Genomic DNA, 17,146 nt, shown 5'->3' with positions numbered 1-17,146 from the left:
GAGGGGCGCAAGAGTGTTGGAAGGGAGGCCACAGAGCAGGAGGTTGCAGTAGTCAAGGCGGGAGATGATGAGGGCATGCACTAGTGTTTTTTGCAGAGTCTTTGCTGAGGAATGCACGGATCCGGGAAATATTTTTGAGTTGGAGTTGGCAGGAAGTGGAAAGGGCTTGGATATGTGGTTTGAACGAGAGATCAGAGTCCAGGGTTACCCCAAGGCAGCGAGCTTGTGGGACTGGGGACAGTGAACAGCCATTGATGTTGATGGATAGGTCAGATGGGGGATATGAATGAGAGGGTGGAAAGATGATGCACTCTGTTTTATCCATGTTGAGTTTTAGAAATCTGGCAGAGAAGAAGGATGAGATGGCGGACAGACATTGTTGGATTTTGGTTAGTAGGGAGGAGATATCGGGTCCAGAGAGGTAGATCTGTGTGTTATCAGCATAGAGGTGATACTGAAAGCCGTGAAAGTGTTAAATAGCTGTTTAGAGTTGTGAGTAGTGTTGAGCCACCCCCGTAGTATTCGGGTTCGGTTCGGTTCGTCGAACACCGGGATGTTCGAGGAACTGTTCGTCGAACACCTTAGAACACCGTCGAACACCATTAAAACCAATGGCAGGCAAACAAAAACACATAGAAACACATATAAAACACCTTCAAAGGTGTCCAAAAGCTGACAAACTGCTCAGAAGACGCTCTCTTTAAAAAAGCCGGCCGGCAATTCAGCAGCGGCATACACCGGTACCCGACAATTTAGACAAGAAGGAATAGAGCATCACACATAGATTAGATAGATAGAAACATGTCAGTCACATATATAAGAAGTACAGTGTCAGTGTTGGTTACTGTACTTGTCATTTAGTGTAAAGGATTTATTAAAAAAAATATTAGTGTTTTCGTGCACCGTCTCTTTAAAAAAGCCGGCCGGCAATTCAGCAGCGGTACCCGTCAATTTAGAACAGAAAGAATAGAGCTTCACACATAGATTAGATAGATATAAACATGTCAATCACATATATAATAAGTACAGTGACAGTGTTGGTTACTGTACTTGTCATTTAGTGTTAAAATAAAGGATTTATTAAAAAAAAAATTGGCGTGGGGTTCCCCATAATTTTAGTCTCTAGCGGAGGTTAAGCAGACGGCTGGGGCAGATGTTTGAAGCCTGGGAAGGGGGTAATACCCACGGAGCTTCCCAGGCTACTAATTTCAGCCCCCAGCTGAATACCTAGCCTTTCCTAGCTATTAAAATGGGGGACCCCCCCCAAAAAAATGACGTGGGGTCCCCCCTATTTTAATAGCTAGTAAAGGCTAGGCAGACAGCTGGGGGCTGATATTAATAGCCCAGGAAGGGTGCCATGAATATTGGCCCCCTCCCAGGCTAGAAACACCAGCCGTCAGCCATCCCAGAAATGGCGCATCCATAGGATGCGCCAATTCTGGCACTTAGCCTCACTCTTCCCACTGCCCTGTAGCGGTGGCAGTGGGGTAATAGGGCTGGGGTTGATGTCAGCTTATAATGCCAGCTGACATCAAGCCCAGGTTAGTAATGGAGAGGCGTCTATAAGACACCCCCATTACTAACCCCATAGTCAAAGTTAAAAAAAAACACAAACACCCAGAATAAAGTCCTTTAATTGAAATAAACACACAATTCTTTATTGTTCTAAATTAAACCATACTTACCATCACGCCCATTCCAGCTGAAGCCAACGATCTCCTGCAATAAAAGTAAAATAATAAAGCAACATCATCCTTACCTTTCCATGGTTCCCACGACAGCTCCAGCTCTGCTACATCGAGATGACAGGCTGGACCGCAGCAGAAAGCTGCCATCCAGCCTGTCATCCCGCAGACACTGAGAAGCGCAGGCATGCTTGCGCTCCTCAGTGTCTGGCTGTGACGGCATCCAGATGAGCCGACAATGAACTCAGCTCACCTCATGCACGTCACTGACAGCGTGGGAAAATTCTCCTGCAGTCAGCGCTTCAGCGTGAGAATTTTCCCACGCTGTCAGTGACGTGCATGAGGTGAGCTCATATCCAATGAACTCAGCTCACCTCATGTACGTCACTGACAGCGTGGGAGAATTCTCACGCTGAAGCGCTGAGTGCAGGAGAATTTTCCCACGCTGTCAGTGACGTGCATGAGGTGAGCCGAGTTCATTGGACATGAACTCGTCTCATCTGGATGCCGTCACAGCGAGACGCTGAGGAGTGCAAGTATGCCTGCGCTTCTCAGTGTCTGGGGGATGACAGGCTGGATGGCAGCGTTCTGCTGCGGTCCAGCCTGTCATCTCGATGTAGCAGAGCTGAAGCTGTCCTGGGAACCATGGAAAGGTAAGGATGATGTTGCTTTATTATTTTACTTTTATTGCAGGAGATCGTTGGCTTCAGATGGAATGGGCGTGATGGTAAGTATGGTTTCATTTAGAACAATAAAGAATTGTGTGTTTATTTCAATTAAAGGACTTTATTCTGGGTGTTGTGTTTTTTTTTAATACTTTACTAGAAATTCATGGTGGTCATGTCTAATATTGGCGTGACCCCATGAATTTCGGGCTTAGGGCCAGCTGATAATACCAAGCTGGCCCTAACCCCTTTATTACCCAGTGAGCCACCGCACCAGGGCCCTGGATGAGTTGGGTACATCGCCAGAAGATGGCGCTTCTATGAACGCGCCATTTTCCGGGGTGGCTGCGGACTGCAATTTGCAGTGGGTGGGGCCCAGAAAGCTTGGGCCTCCCAGTGCTGCGGATTCCAGCCCCCAGCTGCCTAGTTGTACCTGGCTGGACACAAAAATAGGGCGAAGCCCCACGTATTTTTTTTTTTATTATTTCATGAAATTCATGAAATAATTAAGAAAAAAAGGGCTTCCCTATATTGTTGTGTCCGGCCAGGTACAAATAGGCAGCTGGTGGTTTGGGGCAGCCCGTTCCTGCCTGCTGTACCTGACTGGACACAAATATAGTGCGAAGCCCCACGTCAATTTTTTTAAATTATTTCAGGAAATTCATGAAATAATTTAAAAAAAATTGACGTGGGGCTTCGCACTATATTTGTGTCCAGCCAGGTACAGCAGGCAGGAACGGGCAGCCCCCAACCACCAGCTGCCTATTTGTACATGGCCGGACACAACAATATAGAGAAGCCCTTTTTTTTTAAATTATCTACTATATAATTGTCTTATCCCGTCTGTCTGTCTGTCTGTCTGTTTGTCCAGGAAATCCCACGTCGCTCATTGGTCCGGCAGCGGCCAATCAGCGCCGCGGAATTTCTGAAAAAAGATGGCGGCCGTTAGCGGCTCATCTGCGGGAAGGAGCTCAGCAGCAATGCAGCCAGGAGATGAGCGGCGCGAGACGCTCATCTCCCGGCTGGTAACAGCAGAAGGACCCCGACCGCCGGACCCATCTGCGGGACGGAGATGCAGCCGGGAGATGAGCGGCGCGAGGCGCTCATCTCCCGGCCGGTAGCAGCGGAAGGACCGCCGGCGTCGCTGACCTCCATGCAGAAGGGAGGACCGGGGAGCAGCGCTGCGGGTCGAGATACTTCTGCTGCGAGCGCCCGCTCATGTCTCGGGTTCTCGCAGCGGAAGTAGCCGCACAGGCAGCGCCGCTCCCCGGTCCTCACCAAGACAATTCGATGATTTTTCGCGGTCTTCGGACCCGACCAATCACTGATCTTACCGCAAAAGTTAAACACCGCTGTGCTGATTGGTCGCGTACGCTGCCCGCGACCAATCACCGATTTGGTCGCCACATTTAAATATCGGCCGCGACCAATCAGCACAGCGGTGTTTAAATGTGGAGCCAAGATCGGTGATTGGTCGCGGCCGATATTTAAATTTGGCGCACAAATCGGTGATTGGTCGCGGGCAGCGTCCGCGACCAATCAGCACAGTAGTGTTTAACTTTGGCTGCAAGATCAGTGATTGGTCGCGGGTCAAGACCGCGACCAATCACCGATTTGTGCGGCACATTTAAATAGCGGCTGCGACCAATTGGATGTCAGCGCCGCTCCCCTGTCCTCCCTTCACACCCTAGCCGCATGGATGTCAGCGGCGCTGCCTGTGCGGATACTTCCACTGCGAGAACCAGGGACATGAGCGGGGGCTCACAGCAGAAGTATCCCGACCCGCAGCGCTGCTCCCCGGTCCTCCCTTCACACCCTAGCTGCTGATGTCCCCACAGTATCCGCATGGTGTTACAAAGGTCCAGACATTTGTGTTAAAAATCGCTGATTGGTCGCTGGCGCTGCCCGCGACCAATCACCGATTTGGGCGCCAAATTTAAATATCGGCCGCGACCAATCACCCATCTTGGCTCCACATTTAAACACCGCTGTACTGATTTTTTCGCGGACGCTATTTAAATGTGGCGCAAAAATCGGTGATTGGTCGCGCCCAGCGTCGGCAACCAATCAGCACAGCGGTGTTTAAATGTGGAGCCAAGATCGGTGATTGGTCGCGGCCGATATTTAAATTTGGCGCCCAAATCGGTGATTGGTCGCGGACAGCGCCAGCGACCAATCAGCGATTTTTAACAGAAATGTCCGGATCTTTATAACATCATGCGGATACTGTGGGGACATCAACGGCTAGGGTGTCAAGGGAGGACCGGGGAACGGCGCTGCGGGTCGGGATACTTCTGCTGCGAGCAGTCGCTCATCTCCCGGCTTCTCGCAGCGGAAGTATCCGCACAGGCAGCGGCGCTCCCCGGTCCTCACCAATACGATTCGCTGATTGGTCGCGCTCTCTGCACGCGACCAATCAGTGATCTTGGCGCTAAAGTTAAACACCGCTCTGCTGATTGGTCGCGGACTCCAGCCACGACCAATCAGCGAGATTGGCACCAAATTTAAACCCCGCTCTGCTAATTGGTCGCGGATGCCAGCCGCGACTAATCAGCATTATTGGCGCCAAATTTAAACACCGCTCTGCTGATTGATCGCGGTCGCTGGCCCGAGATCAATCAGCAATATTGCCGCAAAATTTAAACACCGCTCTGCTGATTAGTCGCGATCGCCGTCCGCGACCAATCAGCAGTATTGGCGCCAAATTTAAACCCTGCTCGGCTGACTGGACGCGGTTGCAGGCCACGACCAATCAGCAGTATTGGCGTCAAATTTAAACCCGGCTCTGCTGATTGGTCGCGGCCGCCGGCCAGACACGTCACTGACAGCGTGGGAAAATTCTCCTGCACTCAGCGCTTCAGCATGAGAATTCTCCCACGCTGTCAGTGACGTGCATGAGGTGAGCCGAGTTCATTGGACATGAACTCGTCTCATTTTTATGCCGTCACAGCGAGACACTGAGGAGCGCAAGCATGCCTGCGCTTCTCAGTGTGTGCGGCATGGCAAGCTAAATGGCAGCGTTCTGCTGCGGTCCAGCCCGTCATCTCGATGTAGCAGAGCTGAAGCTGTCGTGGGAACCATGGAAAGGTAAGGATGATGTTGCTTTATTATTTTACTTTTATTGCAGGAGATCGTTGGCTTCAGCTGGAATGGGCGTGATGGTAAGTATGGTTTAATTTAGAACAATAAAGTATTGTGTCTTTATTTCAATTAAAGGACTTTATTCTGGGTGTTTGTGTTTTCTTTTAACTTTGACTATGGGGTTAGTAATGGGGGTGTCTTGTAGACGCCTCTCCATTACTAACCTGGGCTTGATGTCAGCTGGCATTATAAGCTGACATCAACCCCAGCCCTATTACCCCACTGCCACCGCTACAGGGCAGTGGGAAGAGCGAGGCTAAGTGCCAGAATTGGCGCATCCTATGGATGCGCCATTTCTGGGACGGCTGATGGCCGATGTTTCTAGCCTGGGAGGGGGCCAATATTCATGGCACCCTTCCTGGGCTATTAAGCTGTCTGCCTAGCCTTTGCTAGCTATTAAAATAGGGGGAACCCCACGTCATTTTTTTGGGGGGGTCCCCCATTTTAATAGCTAGTAAAGGCTAGGTATTCAGCTGGGGGCTGATATTAGTAGCCTGGGAAGCTCCGTGGGTATTACCCCCTTCCCAGGCTTCAAACATCTGCCCCAGCCATCTGCTTAACATCCGCTAGAGCCTAAAATTATGGGGAACCAAACGCCAATTTTTTTTTAAATAAATCCTTTATTTTAACACTACATGACAGGTACAGTAATCAACACTGTCACTGTACTTCATATATATGTGACTGACATGTTTCTATCTATCTAATCTATGTGTGATTCTCTATTCCTTCTATTCTAAATTGTCGGGTACTGCTGCTGAATTGCCGGCCGGCTTATTTAAAGAGATGGTGCATGAAAACACTATTATTTTTTTTAATAAATCCTTTACACTAAATGACAAGTACAGTAAGCAACACTCACTGTACTTCATATACTGTATATGTGACTGACATGTTTCTATCTATCTAATCTATTTGTGATTCTCTATTCCTTCTATTCTAAATTGTCAGGTATCGCTGCTGAAATGCCGGCCGGCTTTTTTAAAGAGACGGTGCATGAAAACACTATTATTTTTTTTAATAAATCCTTTACACTAAATGACAAGTACAGTAAGCAACACTGTCACTGTACTTCATATATATGTGACTGACATGTTTCTATCTATCTAATCTATGTGTGATTCTCTATTCTTTCTGTTCTAAATTGTCGGGTACCGGTGTATGCCGCTGCTGAATTGCCGGCTTTTCATGTTTCACTGTGGGCACTGTTCCCATCGATTTGGGCAATCACTGTAATGCCACAACAACCATGGCTGTGGCATTACAGTGAGTGGCAGACAATCCCTGCATGATTGGTGCTCAAAAATAGCGCCAGACATGCAGGACACGCTTTTGGTGCACGAACAGTTATCGAACATAACCTCGAACAGCCGAATTTTTTGCAAATCGTTCGAGCTCGTCCAATACCGCCCAAAACAGCTCAAATTTGAGATTGGCGAACAGTTCTAGTCGAACACCGCTCATCTCTAGTTGTGAGATAGGGAGGATATGAGAGATGAGAAGTAGGATTGTTTCGCTGTAGTGAGTGCGGACTTGAAAATAGTGAGGGATTGTTTGAATGCGATGAAGTGCTCGATGGAGTGAGACCTTTTCCATCTCTGCTCCGCAACCCTGGAGGCCCGTCGCAGTTCTTTAGTAAGTTTGGTGTGCCAGGGTTGCCTGTTGATTGTGCGAGATTTGGTATGTGTGAGAGGGGCGATCGAGTCGAGAGCTGCAGCTATTGTGGTGTTATGTAGTGTTATATGAAGCTGCAGCAACATCTGCATTGTGTAAGGAATTTATGTCTGCAAGAGGGAGGAGGGATTCAGAGAGTGAGTGTAGGTCAAGGTGTTTGAGATTTCTGCGAGCGTGTGTAAGTTTGTGGAGTGGGGATTGTGCACCTGGACAGGAGAGGGTAGAGAATGTGAGGAGGTTATGGTCAGAGAGAGGGAGGGGTGAGTTAGAGAGGTTAGAAAGGGAAAAGAGGCGGGTGAAGATGAGGTCCAGTGTGTGGCCATCTTTATGAGTAGCTGCCGAAGACCATTGAGCAAGGCCGAAGGAGGAAGTGAGGAATAGGAGCTTAGAGACAGATGAGTGGGAAGTGTCAATGGGGATGTTGAAGTCACCCATTATGATAGTGGGGATGTCAGTGGAAAGGAAGTGAAGCAGCCAGGTGGTGAAGTGGTCTAAGAAAGTGGTGGCTAGCCCTGGGGGTCGGTAAATGACGGCCAGTTAGAGGTCAGAGGGGGAATAGATGCGCACACAGTGCACCTCAAAAGAGGGGAGTATAACAGAGGGTGGCAGTGATATTTGGGTGAAAACGCAGGTATCTGACAGGAGAAAACCTACGCCTCCGCCATGTTTGCCATTGGGGCGGGGGGTGTGGGTGTGTTAGAGGGGGTGAGCCAGGTTTCGGTGATGGCGAGGAACGAAAGTTTGTTAGTAATGAAAAGGTCGTGGATGTAGGAAAGTTTGTTGCAGACGGAGCGAGCGTTCCATAGAGCTCCTGTTAGAGCAACTAAGGAAGTGGGGATTAGTTGGATGGGTATGAGGTTAGAAGGGTTGCGACAGTTTGTGGAAGGTCGTGGATAGGAGGTAGAAGTAACTGTGGGGATATGGCGAGGAGGACCAGGATTTGGAGAGATATCTCCAGCAGTGAGGAGGAGCAGAGAAGGTGTTAGCAGGTGGGAGCAAGAGAGAGCATGAGGTGGCTGTCTGTGTTTGGAGATCCAGGATTGAATTTTGAGGAATAATTCGGAGGAGGAGGTGAGATGAATGGGGAGGATGGAGGGAGAGATGAAGAGTTTCTTACTAGGTGTAGGGATTTGAGGGGTTACTAGAAAGTGGAGGACTATAGAGGAAAAAGTGAGAGCTAACAGAAACATAGTTAAAAGAGAGTAAGTGGTCAAAGTGTTGGTTACCTGACTCCTGCCCTGACTAACTGCCTCTGAAATAACTGCCACTTATCTCCGAAGCCACTTTGCACAAGAAGACGGTGCACAACCCAGCACGTGTGCACCCCTTAAAGATCTTCTAAATATAGAGGGCACACTAAACCATCAGGTGAGGGGCATTGTGGGAGCTGCTTGTGGCTAAATTAGCAGCTGGTCATCTCACCAGGAGATGGCTGGGTGATCAAACACAGAGCTAGGACTCTGTAGGCTCTGCAGTTTGGCACCTCTAAACATCAGATAAAATCTACAGTGGGGATAGGACAGACATATGTGAGTATTGAGTGGAATGGGACAGATAAAGTAGAAATATCAAGCAGAGAATTCTACCAGTGAGTTGAATCAGGAGAGCAGAGCATTAGATGGCGGCATATACAGCAGGCAGAGGAATTGTGCAGGAGAAGAGCATGTACCTGTGTGAAAAGAGAAGAAGACGGGTGTTAGTCCATGGCCTCTGAAATAACTGCCACTTATCTCCGAAGCCACTTTGCACAAGAAGACGCGTGCACAACCCAATATATCAATCTGATTCGAGAAAACGTAATAAACGTGAGCTTATTAGAGGAGTAAATATTCAAAGGGTTCGTCTCTCTGAAGCATGGAGTAGTCACATGTACAGTTTCTGTCAGTGGCGTACCGCCAATGGCGGCAGACTACGCCACTGCTATGGGGCGCGTGGCTGGAGGGGGCCCGTGAGGGCCCCAAGCAGCGTGGGAGCGAGGAGGATAGGTAAGTAGGAGGTTGCAGCGGCAGAGGAGCGGGTTGCGGCAGTGGAGGAGCGGAGCACACACAGTAGCCGCTGCTGCAGCTACCACGTGTGCCCGCTGCTAAAGGTACATGAATATTCCCTCTTCTCCACTCCCATGGGCGTGGAGAAGATGGAATATTCATTCTCTTTAGTAGCGGGCACGGAGGAGCGCTGAGCCCCGGCTCCTGCTGTCAGTGCCTGCCCGCCGCTAAAGAGAAAGCATATTCAAGCTTCTCCACGCCCATAGTCTCGGCGTGGAGAGGAGTGAATGTGCCAGCAGCAGCAGCAGCTCACCTCAGCTTCTGAGAGCGCGTGCAGCTCAGATGCCGACATGAGCTGCTGGAGCAGAGGTGAGGAAGGAAGGTGAGTATAAGTGTTTATTGTTTTATGTGTGCAGTGATTGAGGGGTTGAGGAGGCCACACATACCAGGATACATGGATTGAGGAGGCCACACATACCAGGATTTGGGGATTGAGGAGGCCACACATACCAGGATTTGGGGATTGAGGAGGCCACACATACCAGGATTTGGGGATTGAGGAGGCCACACATACCAGGATTTGGGGATTGAGGAGGCCACACATACCAGGATTTGGGGATTGAGGAGGCCACACGTACCAGGATTTGGGGATTGAGGAGGCCACACGTACCAGGATTTGGAGATTGAGGAGGCCACATTTACCAGGATTGGGGGATTGAGGAGGCGACACATACCAGGGATTGTGGGATTGAGGGGGCCACACATACCAGGGATTGTGGGATTGAGGGGGCCACACATACCATGGATTGTGGGATTGAGGGGGTCACACATACCAGGGATTGTGGGATTGAGGGGGTCACACATACCAGGGATTGTGGGATTGAGGGGGCCACACATACCAGGGATTGTGGAGGCTACACATACCAGGGATTGTGGGGGCCACACATACCAGGGATTGTGGGATTGAGGGGGCCACACATACGAGGATGGGGAAATGTACCAGTAGCTGCTGCATTTCTCACTCTTCAGTCTTGCACGCAAGCAGAGGGAAGGAGACCGGGGGCCGTCGGAAGGTGAATATATCTTATTTTTTATTTTATTCTTGTTTTTACAGCTTTTTAATGGTACCTGGGTGTGGAGGAGAGTCTCCTCTCCTCCACACCCGGGTACCATCCGCACATTAGAATGCGCCAATAACGCAAGTACAAATGCAGTCTTGCGGTATTGGCGCGTTCTAATGCAAGTCAATGGCGGCAAAAACGCCGCGTTTCCGAAAAATTAATGGACATGCTGCGGATTTTTGAGCGCAGCATAAACGCTGCAGAAAAATCCGCAGCATGGGTACAGCACATGCGGATTATCATTGGGAACATTGCTGCCCTTCTACCATGCGTTTTTAATGTGTTTCCGCAGCGTTTCCGCAGCTGCAAAAACGCTGCGGAAACGCATTAAAAACGCATTGTGTGCACACAGCCTAAAGGCTGGAAAGTTATGAGAGCTGCTCTTCTGTGACATAGACAAATATTTATTTTTTGTAGGGGGGGGGGCCCAATTAGAGCTTCTGCTATGGGGCCCCATGACTTCTATGTACGCCCCTGCTTTCCGTGTATAAAGGAGACGTGGACTTTATTTATTCTACTTTTTGATCATAGAAGCAAAGGATATTATTCAGAGTTTCTGCACATTAATGAGTACGATATTGCAGCATTACCAATGGAACTCTGTCAATCAAGAAAAGGGACTGACTTTAATTTTTAAATGGTAGGGTGTAATGATCTAAGAAGACATAATTAGCCAAGCCAAGGGTGCACATAAGAGCCCTCATTTGCATCTAAAACATGAAATAATAAATTATAACCTGGGCTATGTCTCCAATAGAAATGTGTAAGCAAATTAATTGGCATTTTGGGAGTGAACCACTCCGTTTAAATGTCCTTTGTACACATGTACTGCTGAGAAGAGTGCTTTTCTTTGTGCACAGGATGATCATGTTAATATTCGTTCTGTGCACATGAAAGCAAAATGACATCCTGTCTAAACAGGTTATTATGGGACTGCCGATTGGCTTCATATAGCAGATCAGCGATCATTTAAAGGCTGAAACTGACCAATGTAAATGCACATTAGATATAAGTACCTGACTCCATGATGATTTTTCCAGAAATAGTACCATTAAAAATGACATTGTCATTATAATGCCACCTGAATACTACCCCTGCTACCCCATTTTCCATACAGAACTCCCTCATGCTATCCCAGTCTCCATACCGAGGCCCCATGCTACCCCATTTTCCATACCGAGCCCCCTCATGCAACTCTATACTCCTTACCGAGCCCCCTCATGCTACCCCATTCTTCATGCCAAGCCTCCCCATGCTACCACATTCTCCATGACAAACCCCACTATGATATACCTTCTCCATATCAAGCTTTCTCATCTCATACTACCTCTTCTCCATACCAAGCCCCCATGCTACCCTATTCTCCTTACCAAGCCCCTCATGCTACATTATTCTCCACATTGAGGCCCCCACACTACCCCATTCTTCATGCTGAGCCTGCCCATGCTATCCCATTTTCTTTTATGAGCCTCCCATGTTACCCCTTCTCCATACTGAGCCCCCTCATGCTACCCCTTCTCCATAGCGAACACCCTCATGCTACCCTTTCTCTATTATCGAGCCCTCCTCCCTATTCTCATACTAAGCCCCTCACCCCATTCTCCATACTAAGGACCATCACATTCACCATACCAAGGCCCCCACCCCATTCTCCATACCAAGGCACCCCCGAGTATATTTGTCTCTATGAGTCATTACCTGCTGCAAGATTTGGCTTTTCCTTCTTCATGGTGCTCTGCAATGACATCAGTAGGGTGATGAGTTGACCTCATCGCGCTGCAGTGACATCAGCAGCATGAGTACATCTCTGTACATTGGATCAGGGAGCTGATTGGAGCTCAACTAACCCAGTGTCACGCAAGGTGTGGGAAAGACTTAGTGCAAAACAGAGGGAAGAGGGAAAGGGAGCCAAGACACTAGGGAAAGGGGGGAGTGGAGACCTCCTAGTCTGGTCTAGTGTCACCCAGCCTCAACTATCGACCCTGTATTGGCTCTTAACCAATTGCCGCACGCGTTCCTCGCCCTGTCTTTCCCTGGCGTTAGACTCAGGCTAGGGAAGGGAGGAGATGAGCACTAGCCGATCTCCACTGAACTCAAAAGACTAAAAGGAGGGACAAACAGGGCAAATTGCTTAGCTTTTAGATGACTCCAAACAAATATGCACATGTCCTCAAACACCAGAGAAGAGGAAGTACTGCTGTTGCTGAAGTCTTCACTAGGAGTAATGAATATCGCCGGCAACTCCCTCTGAAACACAGAAGGTATTTATACACCCAGGCCAGGTAGCCGCTGGGTCCTAGAGAAAACCTCAAGAAAATGTGTATAATGCCAAATGTGGAGATCTCCTGCGAACAACTGTAGGGCGACTGTCTGTCACCTCTGACACACCCGTGACAGTACCCCTTCCTCTACGAGTGGCCTCCGGACACTCAGGACCGGGTTTCTCAGGATAAGAGGTGTGGAATGATCGAACCAACCTGGGAGCGTTCACCTCTGACGCTGAAACCCACATACTCTCCTCTGGACCATAGCCTTTCCAGTGCACCAAGTATTGTAGAGAACGACGTTGGAGACAAGAATGTACAATCCTTGAAATTTGAAACTCCAGATTGTTGGTATATGCAACAGTTGTGGACTTCTTTGTTTGTGTGAAGGAGGACTTTATGCTGATCTGACAGTAGATGGCGATGTTGTGTAAAGTTTCCTTGTTTACTGTATTGTAAAAAGAAAAAAAATCTCTCTTGTATTTTCTGTTTTGTTCTTACTTCCTGGTGCAGTACTGTGTGACTGTGCGTTTTTTCCTTTACCTCATGTTCTGAGAAGTAATACCTTGTTATCCCAAGTACTCTGCTCTGTGAAGTTTCTACTGCAACTGTGGGTATCCAGAAGCTGTGCAACACAGATTACCATCAACTATTACTGGGGGCGGTGGTAGAGGTGAGGGCTCAAGAGGTTCCATATACTTTTTGAGTAAGGGCCTGTAGAACACATTGTGGACCTTAAGGGCCTGAGGAACTTCAAGACGAAACGCTGCTGGGTTAATGATGGCGGTTTATTTTATAGGGACCAATAAACCTAAGTCCCAGTTTCCAAGAAGGAACTTTCAATCTTATATTCCTGGTAGACAACCACGCAAGGTTATTTACATTCAGGTCCAGACCTGGCAAGCATTTTCTGTTAGCCATACGTTTATACCTGTCTCCCATGATCTTTAAATTACTCAGAACACCCTGCCATACCGAGGAAAGCGACAAAGCATACCATTCCACCTCAGGAACTCCTGAAGCTCCTCCCCCACTAAAGGTACCAAACTGTGGGTGATAAACGTATGCACCGAAGAACGGTGACCTGCCAGCGGATTCTTGACGATGATTATTAATGGCAAATTCTGCCAGCGGTAAGTAAGATGCCCAATCCTCCTGATTTTCGGAGATGAAACACCTGAAGTAGGTCTCCAAATTCTGATTGACACGCTCGCTCTGACCATTCGACTGAGGGTGAAAGGCAGAAGAAAAGGACAGCTGCACCCCCAGTCGAGAACAGAATGCCTTTCAGAACTTGGAAACAAACTGGGTCCCCCAATCTGACACCACATCGGAGGGAACCCCGTGAAGCTTCACAATCTCATTTATGAACATCTGTCTTGGCATTTGGAAGTGCAGGCAATGTGACAAAGGGAACCATTTTACTGAACCTATCTATTACCTCCAAAACCACCGTTTTGACTGCAGAAACTGGTAGGTCAGTAATAAAATCCATGGACAAGTGTGTCCATGACCTACTAGGGATAGGTAGCGGAAGAAGAGTACCAGATGGACGGGTATGCGAAACCTTAGAACGCGCGGAAATACTACAAGCAGCTACGTGTTCAATCACATCCTGATGTAACCCCGGCCACCAATAACGATGAGAGAGGAGGTCCGCGGTTGCCTTACCACCTGGATGCCCAGAAAGCACAGAGTTATAATGCTCTTTAATTATTTTGTGGTGCAGATTTAATGGTACAAATAACCTTCCTGAAGCGCAGGAGGCAAGAGTGTCCCCCTGAGCCTCCAACACCTCACCCTCCAGTTCAGAATACAGTGCCAAAATGACTACCCCTTTCTCTAATGTTGGGACAGGGTTCTCATGTTCACCACCACCAGGAAAGCTCCGGGACAAAGCATCACTCTTGACATTTTTGACCCGTGGATGAAAAGTGACATCAAAATTGAACCTAATTAAAAAACAGGGACCATCTGACTTGCCTAGGTTTGAGATGTTTAGCTGACTGGAGATATGACAGGGTCTTATGGTCAGTAATAACAGTAACAGGATGGACAGCCCCTTCCAACCAATGTCGCCATTCTTCGAACGCCAATTTGATCGCCAAAAGTTCCCTATTACCCACGTCATAATTTCTCTAAGCCGAAGACAATTTTTTTAGAAAAGAAGGCACATGGACGCCATTTACCAGGGGACGGACCCTGAGACAACACAGCCCCAATCCCGAAATCCGACGCACCAACATCCACATAAAGGGTTGGGAAACATCGGGTTGACTGAGTATAGGTACAGTTCTTTAAAGAAGAAAAAACCTGGACTGAGGCATCCGACCATTTGGAAAAATCAAACTCCTTCTTAGTCATGTCAGTAAGGGGTTTCACAATTACAGAGTAATTTTGGATGAATTTCCAGTAAAAATTAGTAAAGCCCTCAGGTTCTCGGGACGTTCCCAATCAAGGACTGCACGGATCTTCTCCGGATCCATCTGAAAACCTGAAGACGACAACAAGTACCCCAAAAACTGCACCACCTGAACAGCAAAAACACATTTTTCCAGTTTGGCATAAAGTTTGTTGTCCCTTAATATCTGAAGAACCTGCTTAACATGCCCCCGATGAGTTTCAAAATCTGGTGAGTAAACCAAAATATCGTCCAGATAGACCACCACAAACCGCCCCACCAAACAATTAAAAATATCATTTATGAAATGCTGGAATACCGCAGGTGCATTAGTCAAACCAAAAGACATAACCAAACTCCATTCGTCCCCTTCTCTGACTCTAACCAGATTGTAGGCTCCCCTTAGATCCAACTTGGAGAATACCTAAGCTCCCACAACCTGGCTGAACAAATCAGGAATCAGAGGATTCCTGTCCCTTCTTCAGACTCTCCACAATGAAATCCTTCATGACTTATCTCTCAGGGCCAGAAAGATTATACAGTCTGGATTTCGGTAGTTTAGCACCGGGGGTCAGGTAATAGGACAGTTTTAAACACGATGAGGAGGAAAATCCTGACTCCCCCTCTCAGAAAAAACATCCTCAAAACCAGACAGAAAAGCAGGTAATATTTCTGTAGAGACAGTAGCAAGGGAAATATCTAAACAATTTGCATGGCAGTAATCTCCCTATTCAATAATTTCCCCGCTTGCCAGTCCATCAATGGCTTATGTTTAACAAGCCACGGAATACCCAAAACAATCGGTGTAGGAAGATTGTCCAGGACATAGCAAGGAATAATTTCACGATGAACTGACCCCACCCTCAGTTTTACATTATGTACAATCTGAGTAAATGCTTTCTGTGCAAGTGGCGCTGAGTCGATGGCAAAAATGGAAATAGGTTTATCTAAAGTACAGCAAGCAAGACCATGAGTCTTCACAAACTCAGCATCAAGCATGCTGACTCCGGCTCCGCTGTCAACAAACACAGAAATTTTTGTCGGTTTAGCACCACCTCTGCTGTCAGGACAAAGCGGGAACTGCAGTTTGGCCTCAAATGCACCACTTGTTTATCTAACTCCAGACTACCAAGAGTTAATCGAGTCTCCTTTTGTTTAGGAATTGAAGGACAGGTCCCATCAAAATGGCCTTTTTTCCCACAACAAAAACATACACCTTTTATCTTGCGAATCTCCAGGGAGATGTATAATGCAGAGACACCCCCTAACTGCATGGGTTCCTACACCTCCCCCAGTACTGGTTCACCCCAGACTGCTCCCCCCGACAGAGGTACACAACCCCGACAAGAAGGCCACGGAGAAGGTGGTCTCACCTGTCTATCCTGAAGTCTTCTATCAAGATGTATGGCCAACGACATGGCAGCCTCCAAGGACTGAGGGGTTTCATATAATGCCAAGGCATCTTTCAACCTTTCAGTAAGCCCCTCACAAAATTGACTTCTAAGGGCTGAGTCATTCCATTTGGAATCCGTTGCCCATCTATGGAATTCCGAACTGTACGTTTCTACTGACCGATTCCCCTGCAGAAGGCTATATAGCCTAAACTCAGCCAAGGAGACTCGGTAAGGGTCATCATAGATGAGGGCCAAGACCGAGTCCTGCGGTAAAGAAAACCCCCACGTCTGAGGATCTCTCTAAAGTACAGCGATCACAATTCAAACCTGTTGCTCCTCATTTCCGGAGAAGTAAGGATGAAGTTTGAAATACAGTTTGCATGCCTCCTTGAATACAAACAAATTGTCCCTACCTCCTGAAAACCTGTCTAGGAGGGAAACTTTGGGTTTAGGCTGGACAGGCCTACCTGCAGAGACCCCCACATTGGCGACCTGTAACCGCTGATGCTGCTGCTGTACCTCACCGCGGACATCATTCACCTCCAGCGACAGCATGTGCAGCCGCTCTGCGAGCTCTGCAACTGAACCCATACCAAGGGAGAAAGAGAAAAAAAAAGGTCCATGCCCAAAAACACACAGAGAAAAAAAAAAACAAAGTGTCAGTTTTCTACTTTTTTTTTCTCCTTTCAAAATGTGCTCGGCCGGTGATAATGTCACGCAAGGTGTGGGAAAGACTTAGTGCAACACAGAGGGAAGAGGGAAAGGGAGCCCAGACACTAGGGAAAGGGGGGAGTGGAGACCTCCTAGTTTGGTCTA

This window comes from Phyllobates terribilis, unplaced genomic scaffold (assembly GCF_046119375.1).
Source record: "Phyllobates terribilis strain yellow unplaced genomic scaffold, ASM4611937v1 Scaffold_220__1_contigs__length_3276283, whole genome shotgun sequence".
Taxonomy (NCBI): domain Eukaryota; kingdom Metazoa; phylum Chordata; class Amphibia; order Anura; family Dendrobatidae; genus Phyllobates; species Phyllobates terribilis.
Note: the sequence above shows the minus strand (reverse complement) of the source record.